The following is an 11728-nucleotide window of genomic DNA, read 5'->3' on the forward strand; positions in this document are numbered from 1 at the left end:
AAATGGAAACAGGTCCTTGAGTTCATGATAGAGCAAATTTATCCAGGTGATGCAGATCCTGGAAACCAGGCTGGTACTGATGCCAAATCTGTCAGCAAGGTCTTGTACAAATAGACCAGCCTTCAGTCTCATAAGCACCAGTAGGAACTCGTCCAGAAAAGTAAGCTTCCTTGATGGCCCAGGTTTACCCTTGTTATCATCAAGTTGATAAGGCTGGCTTTCCTTTACTAGATTTTCACCTTTCCAGTACTGCATTTTGGAAAGCTTCGGCTCAATGTATCTGTAGAAGCTAATTAATGCCTCGTAACTTGGGAATCCAGTGTAAAATAAAACAGCAGCATTGTCATCTTTAATTTTGTCGATGGGAAATTGACGTTCCAACAACACAGCATTTTCCTTTTCTGCCTCACTGAGCTTTTCCTGGCAGTCAGCTAGCTGAGTTTCAAGTGATTGAATTTTCGTTTGCAGTTGAAAGACAACATCAGGCTCTGTTTGAGGTGACTCTGTCTCACACTCCACTTCAGCAGCATTTTCATCACACTGTGAAAATGAAGCAGCAGCATCAGTTGAGGCATTGTCAGAGGGTAATACTGAGCAATGCTGATGCTGCTACTCCAACAGTTGACTCATCAATCTTTCTTTTTCTTGGTGCCTTTCTTTGGTTTGCTTGCTTTGTCCAGCAAAATAGACATGGCTCTGCACCTTGTAAATAAATGAATAAATAAATAAAACTTAATAAATGTGATAGTAATCATTTCAGATTTATTTATTATGAGTTAATCTGCAATTAAAGTGATTGCTTTTGTTAAGTCCAGCAATATTAATAAGCATACATTAAATATTTTCAAAACTTTGCTTTTGTGATATAGGTTTTTATCATTCAGTGACAAAAATAACAAGACATGAAACACTTTGAATCATAAAGTTTACAATAAAACAACAATCGTCGAATAAAACAACCAAAATCTTTAATTTGGGAAAAATTAAACGAATCCTTGTTTCTAAAGACCAAAATATTTTAAGTTTTGATAGCTCAAATCATGAACGCACACAGCACTGTTGCCATGTAAACATACCAAAAGCACAACAAAAGCTCAACAATATCACAAATCTGTCTTTAAATTCCAGCAACCAGAAAGTTTTTTGGAGATATCTTCTGCCTGAAAATGCTCATGAAAGAGGACAGTGGCAGTGGAAACAACAAAGTTGTCCTGTCCGTGTCGCCGCTTGATAGGTGAACACCACCGATTCCTTCGCTGAGCGTCCTTGAGAAACTCGAAGAAATGATAGCTTGTATGAGTGCCGTTTACATCATAGGCGCTATTATTGCAGTCAAAGGCTGCACAATACTTTCCTCTTCTTTTTCGAGGGGCGGAAGATGTTTCCCCGACATTTAAGCTTTCATTCATTTCACTAAAGACTCGACAAACTAACGAAACGCTTGAGAGCACCATCTAAACTTCTATGCGATGCCGAATCGGGTCACCGGCAGCCTCGCTATCGTGTTTGCGCGGTTACTAATCCAATATGGCGCCGGGAACTGTCAATAGGGCTATTCCAATTCGTTGATGTGAGATTCGGTTTCCAAAGGGGTCCAGCTTCCCCCTGTTTTTTGTACCCAAAAACCGCTCCCCACCCCAATTTGGACGCGTCTGATTGAATTGTCACGCTGGGGAGGGGATGTTGAATGTCTCTGTGTAAGGTAATAGCATTATTTAGCCACCATCAGATTTCTTGTAGCGCCATGGGGGATAGCTGTATTTTCCCCTCATAATTTCCTTTGTTAAACATGAGGGCGAGATATTTGTCATGTTCCACGTTTCTATAGTGAAGTGGCCCGTATTGAGCTCTGGGGAAATTGGACACCAAAATGCCGATAACCTCTGTGACTTGTTTTATAGTGGGCTTGGGGATCTTCAGGAGAGTGTCGCAACCAGATTTGATTTTCTGGATTTTTGCTTCGGTAGGCGTAACTATCATCCTTATCGAATCCAGAACAAACCCTAAGAATGTCAACTGCTGGGTAGGAACGAAAACCGATCTTTCTGGATGGATGAAAAACCCTAGTCTGGTAAATAATGGACCGTATCTCCAACGTTTTGTTGACAGTCCTCAACAGTATCCCCTTGGAGATAAGAATCATCAATGTAGCCCAAATTTAAGTGACCCATGCTGTGAAGTGTAGCATAGACAGGTTTGAGTAATTTTGTGAAAATACGAGGCGCACTGGCAAGGCCGTTAGGTAGGCAAGTGTATTGATAGAAAGCACCGTCGAAACAAAACTTGAGATATTTCTGGTGAGAGGGGTGAATGGGGACGGTGTAATAAGCATCCTTGCGATCAACTGATGCCATAAAGCATCCTGGTTTCATCATTCTGATGGCCGCCTTCAGGGTATCCATCTTAAAAGTTACAAATTCGTTTAACTCTTTGAGATTGAGAATGGTGCAGTGCGTGCCATCCTTTTTCGGTCTAAGGAATATGGTAGAGATAAACTCCCCCGTTACCTGTGCCGCCAGTATAACAACACCTTTAGCGAGCAGTTTATCGATTTCCACTTTAACAATAGCATGCTGTTTGGGTCTCTTATGTTGTTGCGTGGGCAGAGAATTGTTTTGAAATTCTATTTTGACCCCGGAAACAAATTGAAGTATTGTGGGATCGGTTGTTACAGTTTTCCATTGAGGTAAGAAATTTCAAAGCTATCCTGGTTGAAATTTAGTTGTAATTTGAGTGTACTTAGCATACTAGGCTCGAGGCCTTTAGGGAGAGTCAAGTTTTCATCACATACCTCTGGCATTTTCATTGCCGCTGACTCGTCTCTCCGTCCTTTTTCTTTCTTTGTTTGGAGAAGCGGCTTTTGCCTAAAAAATCATAGGGCTTCCCTTTTGAGTAGGGGTGAAATCTTCTGTTTCCCTGGCTCAAACCATAACTTGAGCATCCCCCGTACTTGTCACCACGGGAATTCGTGGAATGCGACGGGCGAACCTTCTTAGTTAACTTGTTGGCTTCGGAAATGTCCTTAGCAAGTTTGGAGAGGTCGCCAAACAACAATTCTGGAGCCTTCAACAGTGGACGAGTTGCAGAGTGCGGCATAATCTTCATGATATTCCTTCTTCACTGCCACACGCCGCGAGTGGTTAACTTCGTGGTTGAATTGAAAATCAGATCTCTATCCTGGCTGTACTTTGCAAGAACCAAATTGGTAGCCTTGGTCATGGCTATTACGGAGCTGATGTGAGGGTTTTGCCCTTTCTGAGATCTAGCATCTTGTGCTTTCATTGTGGCGGACAGCTCGCTCCAAATTAGTGGGTTAACCTTCGGCGTTCTCAAGCTGTGATGTTTTCGGGCCGTGTATATTTGTCTTTTGTGACAAAAACCTGTCAAAAATGCCCGCCAGACCTTCATGAATTTGCGGGGAGGTTTGCTCTCTGACCGAGAGATCTTGAGCGAGCTCTTGTAAAAAAGCGTCGCCTGTCCTAGGCGCTGCTTTGTCTGTGGTCTTAGAGTCCAGGATGGCAGATAGACAGGCTATCCACTCCTTCATGATCAGAGTCTTCGACTGCTGCGGCAGAGGGGGTTTCACCGTCCTGCTCCGACTCTGGATCACGACCGCTCAACAGCAGACTGACGTTTTCATTAAGTTTCGTCATCTGACCCACGAACGGAGCCATAGCAGCCGTAAACAGGTTCACAAGTTCTTTATTCGCGGAGGCCTTCTGTGACAATTGACCCTGTTTGACAGTGATATTCACCCCAACGTTGTCCGGGGTTTGTGGCATATTTTGAGCCGTGGTCGCTTAATTACTGGCCCCTAACTACGTTAGCGCCTGAGCTGGGTGTAACTAAGACCAACTACGTTAGCCTCTCCAGCTATACGTGTAAGAAAACCAAAGAAATTCTGGTGTTATCCGAAGAACGAACTTTACGCGTTAAGCACGAATCGTGCAATGACTTGCGCAAGTGCTGTGCTATCTCATGGGATCTCTGCCTTCTGGTCATGTGATAGAATTTCATCCCATCGATTCTGGTAGGTGGTGTTTGCACTCAACTTTTGCAAAGCTATATGCTTAGCTTCTCTACCATCCATTGTTACTGTTAAAAGACCTTGACCGTATTTATCATAGACTTGCCTGGCATGTGCAGGCACAACATGACTAATAGTCCAGATGGTGGGATTTACTGAGGTGGGTAACAGTAGTGCATTGGCACGATAGTACTCTTGTGCTAAGGTCAGAAGTTGCTCAAAATGAGTATCTTCCACTTCAAATCGATTGATGATTGAGCACAAATCTCTCAGTCTTAACCCAACATAAGCAAGGGTGAGCACAGTCTGCTGTTGTTTTTGACTGTATCCTTCCTGCCTCAAAAATTTCAACAACCTTGCAAAGTTGTGAGAAAACAACCGTGACTCTTTGCCTGTAAAACCATACTGTAAATCCCCCAACTTACCCTGTGTTTCGTCAAACCATTTTCGAACCTTTTTGGCCAAGCCACCAGCCTTCACTTCACATTTGAGAGCAGTGACCACTCTCCCTAGACAGGTATCCTGTGGGACCTCTGCAAATGTTTTGCAGGTTGCTGGTATGTTGGATTTGGTCACTGCCTCCTTTAACAATACTTTGAAAAAATACCCCCTAAGCATTATTTTTGAGATGAAGTGGCTCTACATGAGCTTTGTCAATTTACTTTGACAAGCTATAAATTCTGTTGCGGTAGTTCTCTTCTGTTTTCTGGACAAAGGTTTCCCATCCAGTGAGTGCTTCAAAGAATCTACTTTTTCAACAACCTTCATTCTACTTGAATACTCCCAGGGTTTCCATTTACATGAAGGACTGGACCCAAATGTGCTGCTTAAGTCAGTACAGTCATTTGTACTTGTATTTGCAAATGACGAAAAGAATTTAGTAGAATTGCTTAGTTCCCGACCAAGCATTGCAAGCATTTTCATTTCACTGGGAAGCTCCTCACAAGGAAATGACACTTGTAAACTATTAATTCCATCTAAATCTACAATTTGTTTGCATACAGAATTTAAGTACTTCTTTTACAAAAAGAGACGTCTCCTTTACATTAGCACCGAAGACTAAAAAAATTGTCACTGCTGGATGCCACTCTCTTTCCTACATTCAGAAAACTAATAAGGAATGAACAAGCAGACTCACTTTTACCAAAAGGATATCCATCCCCCCCAAATGCAACAAGAAACCTACCCTCTGTTTCCCCAAACCATTTCAATGCACCTTTGCGTTTCCCCTGCATATTTACGTAACATTTTGATAGCGGTGGTAAATACTCACGTAAATCTCTGAAGCACCAATTAATATTTTCATCATCTATGTCAGTAGAGAATTCTTCCTCAATATAATAAACCTTTCCTATGTCAATCTTTTTAATTTCACTTACAAGAGAATTATAAGTGATGAATTTTGGTATGGGACAGTTTGGCATAAAATTAATTGCTGTTTTACCCCCTCCCCTCTTTAAATTACTAGACTTCATTGAGGATGCCTGCCTCACAGCTTGATATCCCCTTTTCCCCATTACCGCAGAAGTATAGTAAGTAGCTATACTTCACAATATATTATCTTTTGAACATTCAAATTCTTCCAACTGCTTTTGCTTACATTGCTTAATGACAAAATTTGTAACCTTACTGTTAGATAATATGTGACCCTCCACGGAATTTCAAGGAATAAGGTGAACGCACGCACAAGGCCCGTTATAACACGCTCGCACGCTAATGGCATGACACGCTTATGGTGCGGATATGTGCATAAAAACAATTAATACTGGGAAGCGTGTTCATAGCCATTGTTCATATCTGGTTAACATGGTAGAGCTTTGTTTTTATAACACGCTACAATTCTTTGTTTTTTTAACACGCTGTGTTCCTTTGTTTCCTTGACGCGGTAGAATTCTTAACATACTATTATATAGTTATATAATCACTAAGCACACTAGTTTTGCATTTTTTAGAAACAGTGTGGTAGAGACCATCAAGTGCAGGTCTTTTGTTAGATTTTGTTCCTCCATGAATCTTCATAGCAGCCTGAAATGTTTCTCTACATCTACGCTGTAGTGTCTGAGGTGAGACAGTGTTCATTGGTGAACGTACACGTGTCACTGTTTAAAAACAGAGAGTAAAGATTACGGTCTGTTACGTTTCATATTTTTAAATTTATATCAGCAGATAAATGTCATACACATGGGCCTCCTTTAATTCAAACAAATATTTTCTCATGCAAAAATGACAAAGCCATCTATCTTTATTTCACCTTCAGAGGTGTGAACATTCTTTTCTTGACTCTCAGCTCACAGACATTCTCCAAGTTCTTTTCTTTCTTGTGCATACCTACAGGTATGCAAGGAATAAGAAAGAATAGGTAAACATGAGAAGGAAATCAAACCTCTTTCAAACCCTCGTTGCAATCGTTTACACCTAACTATAAGTAAGAGGTTGGGTCATGCTGGGGCCAACCTTCACCAAAAATATTTTTCAAGTTATATTTGTAGCATGTTGCTTTTAAAATCTGTTTTGATCAGATTTTTTTATTTCGATTGTTTAATGGGAGGTTTCAACAGGAGATGCAATTATGACCAGGCTGATTATCGAAGATTATGCCATCTCATATCTTATTTGTGGCTGCCTTTATAATATCACAGCAAGCTGGCAAAAAGCATTTTGTTGTTTTTAAAATCTTGTACCCATTCATTTTAAAACCATAGTCTCTACATGTACAATTGTACTTGCCTAAATCTGTTAGTGTAATTTTGGAGAAATACTAATGTCTTTAAAACATTGTTGTCAAAATCAAAAAGCTAAAAAGGTTCTGTGTTTATGAATGTAAATAGATATTAATATATTCCAAATATTACATTGCGTTCAGTAGTGTGGATTTTTCATCTTTAATTTTGATTCTCTTAGTCTTAAATAAGAGCATTTAACAAGCCACGGTGGTTACTGTATATCAAATGTTGATTTCTCCTCACTTGCGTGACTATATGTATTGTTGCTGACTAAGAGGAATCTCTTACAGGATCGTGTTACAAATTAATGTCGATCTGTGTTAAAAAAAGGCCCGATATCAGATAGAAAAAAAAAACCTTTCGATTAAATTATCACCTACAGGTATGCAAGGAATAAGAAAGAGTAGGTAAACAGGAGAAGGAAATCAAACCTCTTTCCAACCCTCGTTGCAATCGTTTGTTAAAATTGTCAGCAGAAACTTATCTTCTAAATTTGAATACCTTATTATCTAGTCTCTGGATTTATCAAAATATTCCTTGTTTTTCGCGCTTTTACGGTAGTTCGGTTCTCGATTCAGCCCGCGCTTTCCCGGGTTCCAAATCGAGCGCTATTTATACTGCCGTTAACTAGTTCTCAGGTTGACCAAAAATAACGGCGGCCAGGCCGCCATTTTTGGCGATATTGGCGTGACTAAACAATGCCGACTGCTGACCCGGTGTGACATGGTCGTCCAATTTTGTTAATCACTCATGATTACAGAACGAGTATTATAACTCCACTCACTCCTATTACCATTATCAATTTTACTTGTGCCTGAGTTGTGAATGTTTGTCATTTCTTGTTGAACAACCATTGCTACTTTAATTACTTAATTCAAAGATTTTTATGGTTGGAGAATGATTTCTTCTTCCTCATCACTTGAAGGGCTAGTAGTTTCCTTTCAAGCATTCTGTTTTTTTCTGAAATAAACAAATACCAGTAAGTAATTACTGCAAACCGCCACGCATTCTCTTTACATCATACGTGTAGTTATTAATTATTGTGATTTATTTTACCTTTTTTCTCCTTGTGTTGACTCTTCTCAGTGGTCTGAAAAAATAAACATTTTATGTGTCACAGCAAGTACTTTGTAGCACCATGGTTACTCAAAAGAGCAACTTCCTGATTCCAAGATGACAACCATTGTTGGTGATGTCACAGGCCTCCAATAGCACCACCACCCATGATATATACGTAAGTGGCCTCACCCATATACAGTTAAGATCAGAAGAAAACAATTTATCACTGACTAATAACATTATGGCATTGTGATATCTTATGCTCTTATTTTCATCAGGACTTGGAAACTGTCAAATACAAACAGGTGTCCCTATTAACGGAATACCATTGCACTTATAGCAGTTCTCATACATTCTCTCTCTTGCAGTCACTTCGCAAAGTTGTTATTTGTGTCATTTTTCACGTCAAGCACAAAACCATTTATCGCCGTTTTCAGCTGATTTCTTATTCTTGGTAAAATCCAAGGTTGTGCCCAAGATGACAACCATTGTTGGTGATGTCACAGGCCTCCACTTGAATTTCATACTAACTCGAAATAAGTTTTGTTTGCCTTCATCAAAATTTACCCCAATAACCCAAATTTTGGTTCTTGCAACTCATCACAGATCGCATTTCTGATGTGGTTTATTAAGTACGGCAATGTGTCATAATGAGCTCAAAACAAAGGGAGAAAACTTTAAACCAAGGAAACAATTGAACAAAAACATATCGACCTTCAAAGTAGCCAAGCGGGTACAAAGGGTTCAATAAACTTCTAAACTAATTACACGTATAATAAAGCGGACTAACAGGTATTAAGCTTAGTGGATAAAAACGTGCCCGTGAGTCAAGCACTGCTTCTCAAAATGGCGACGACTCTACTGTTAGGGCCACCCAATGAATGTTTTCTGTAAAGTATCTGTTCTGAGAAGCAAATTCATGTAAAATTTTCGAAGCTAACAGTAATTTTTAGTGAGTTATTATAACTCGAAAAATGGAGTACTCTGGATTGCTTAAAGTGTTTTAAATGTATGTAGGAGGAAACCGTTGTTGGATGCCCCTGATGCTCAACTGTATGCCACAAGCACAACCGCTCAGCTGCGAAGCCATTATTGTTTTCCTGATCGCTTGGTAATTCTAAATGAAGATAGAATTTCTTTAAACGATTAGAAAAGGGGAACCGTGGTTATGAGATTTGATGTCATAAGTGCAGGTGGTCAATCCATTTCGAGTGAAAGTGCTGTTTTTTAAACTTTTTTTAACAATGAAAGTAAATCTTGTGACTAAAATCATGCAAAGTTGTTATTTGTGTTATTTTTCACGTCAAGCACAAAACCATTTATCGCCGTTTTCAGCTGATTTCTTATTCTTGGTAAAATCCAAGGTTGTGCCCAAGATGACAACCATTGTTGGTGATGTCACAGGCCTCCAACAGCACCACCACCCATGATATATACGTAAGTGGCCTCACCCGTATACAGTTAAGATCAGAAGAAAACAATTTATCACTGACAACTAACGTTATGGCATTGTGATATATATTATGCTCTTATTTTCATCAGGACCTGGAAACTGTCAAATACAAACAGGTGTCCCTATTAACGGGATACCATTGCACTTATAGCAGTTCTCATACATTCTCTCTCTTGCGGTCACTTCGCCTACCAAGCCTTTTTGCAAGAGGCGATTTTATATTACGCCATGGTGCGACTTCGCAAGTGCACAATGACCTCAAATCGCATCCGATCGCCCCTTTCAGGAAAAAAGCATAATTTGTAAAAAAAATTTATATGCTAAACTCAAGTATAGTAAACATTAAATTTTAACTTTCAAATGGGTTGTTTTTTCCTCTGGAGAAAAATATTCTGGACTTTATAGACATCTTTATACCTTTGCACTTAAAATGTATCAGTATTTCAAGTATTCAAATTCCCTACTCTTCCTTTCCGATTGGTGTCGTCGAGTTGCTTCAGGTCTCTTGATATCAGAAGTCCAGGCGTTTTTACAGAAACCTTCCTTAATCATTATCATCTTGATATTTGTAAATCGAACACTAAGACGCATAAAACCACCTTAATTAATCGGTTTGATATTACATCTGTTACTTTTCTTCAAGGAACATCCCAGCCATAGCAGTCTTTGCTGCGACATTTCTGTCAAACTTAGTCCTATCGCGGTCAAATCAATGTTTTGGTTGCGGTCTGGACCAATCACATTGCAGGAAATTACATATCCAGATCTGGATATGGCCCGGAATGATGTAAGAGTCACAAATATCTAATGTCCTTATGCGTGGGAAATGACTTTGATATGCTTCCATCGTATCCTGTCTTTCTCAAAATTAGGGAAGAGGTTTCTCTTCTTGGCTCCGCAAGGTCTGTATGATAATTGTGCCTCTTGGTTTTCTTTGGTTTGCGCATGGTTTGTTTGTTTAATATTTTTTGTATGGTCTCAGACCACCATTCCAATGAGTTTTTTGTCTTTAATTCTTGAAATCTGTGTTTCCAGTTTTGCATACTTTTTATGACACGGTGGTGACTTAAAGTGGCAGCTGAACTCTTTTAAAGATATACAAAGTAAAGTCAGAAAGGTAATGAACAAAATAGCATTGATTTAGTTAGCGGAAAGAGAGAAAGGAAGAAAAACAATTAATTGAATAAATAAATTAGAGCATCACATGAATCCAAAAGTCACAGAGAAATAGGAGAAAATAAAGAAAAAAGTGAAGATACCATATTTATTTGATTACTGAAGCTGCGGTAACTTGGGATGAAGAAGATGTTGGTATCAATTCCGAAACAGACCCTGATGTGAATTCCTAAACAGAATCTGCTGGAATCGCTCCTAAAAGGGTTGTAGGAGCCATTCCACGAGGTTTAGCTCCTCTACCGCACGTTTCCATCCCCAAAGGGCACGGTCTTGTGCGCCAGAGGTAGCCTCCAGCTGCCACTGTCAGACAGTAACGCACCTTAACAAAAACGAAATAACTAAAACCGCCACAAAACACACAAAAATAAACAAACAAAAAGGACCAATAAAAAGATCCAGTGCTAAATGCGAAAAAATAAAACAGCTACCAGAAATGTGAGAATTTTTTTTGATCAAAATAAAGCTGTCAATCTTTTTTCCATTTTAAGTTATGACCTTTACAGTTTTAATAGTAATAAATAAAAATAAAAATCGTGCCGCATCCGTCTGTATGCCGCATATCCATTCTACATTTTAATGCCGGCATTACAGTAGAAATATATCCTCTTAAGTTTTTAGCAAAAGCATCTTCGGGGTGATGCAATTTAAGGTACTCATGCTGGTCTATGTTTGAGACAATGTTAGGTTCTTCATTTTTTGGCAATGCTCCTTCTCTTGAAGGTTGTAAATTGCATACCTCATATGCAAGGTCGATTGGCTGCATGCAGCTGCCCCCTTTAAGTCTGTCATTTCCCTTTCCCTATGCACAAAGGAATGCAATTGATATAAATTGGCAAAAATTGAAATCAAAAGAAATTCCATTGTCCTTAAAAGGAGAAAAAGGAAGTAGATCAAATTAATGTAAGTACAGTCATAATTCTATAAGAATCTTTTTTAATAAAAATTTTGAGGCTGAAATTAACGACATTTTAAAAACATGTTAAGAATGTAACTGAGGCTTAGATTTTGATACAAACACTTTTTTTGCAGGTTGCTGAAAAATGAAGTAGTGAAAAAAATTCGCAAACTTTTAAACGAACTTTGTTTTACAGTATTGAAAAAGATGGCGTAAATTATGTCCTGTTCTTCAATAAAAACTAGCAAACAAAAAACTACCGAAGAAAGGAATCAAAATGCTTTCAATCATTCGGCAAGTCACAGAGTGGCCATAGAAAGAATACCTAAAATGCTCTAAAAGAAGGGGCAAGTAACTCGAACTAAGACCCACTTCCCTTGATTTTGACACCACTT

The 11728-nt window shown here is 39.0% G+C and overlaps 2 pseudogenes; both read right to left on the reverse strand.

Annotated features, from left to right (window-relative positions):
* Positions 1-22: 22 nt before the first annotated feature.
* LOC140932646 (uncharacterized) lies at positions 23-1409 on the reverse strand (annotated as a pseudogene).
* Positions 1410-3738: 2329 nt separating this feature from the next.
* On the reverse strand, positions 3739-4951 carry LOC140932645 (uncharacterized; annotated as a pseudogene).
* Between the last annotated feature and the right edge of the window lie 6777 nt (positions 4952-11728).

This window comes from Porites lutea, chromosome 4 (assembly GCF_958299795.1).
Source record: "Porites lutea chromosome 4, jaPorLute2.1, whole genome shotgun sequence".
Taxonomy (NCBI): domain Eukaryota; kingdom Metazoa; phylum Cnidaria; class Anthozoa; order Scleractinia; family Poritidae; genus Porites; species Porites lutea.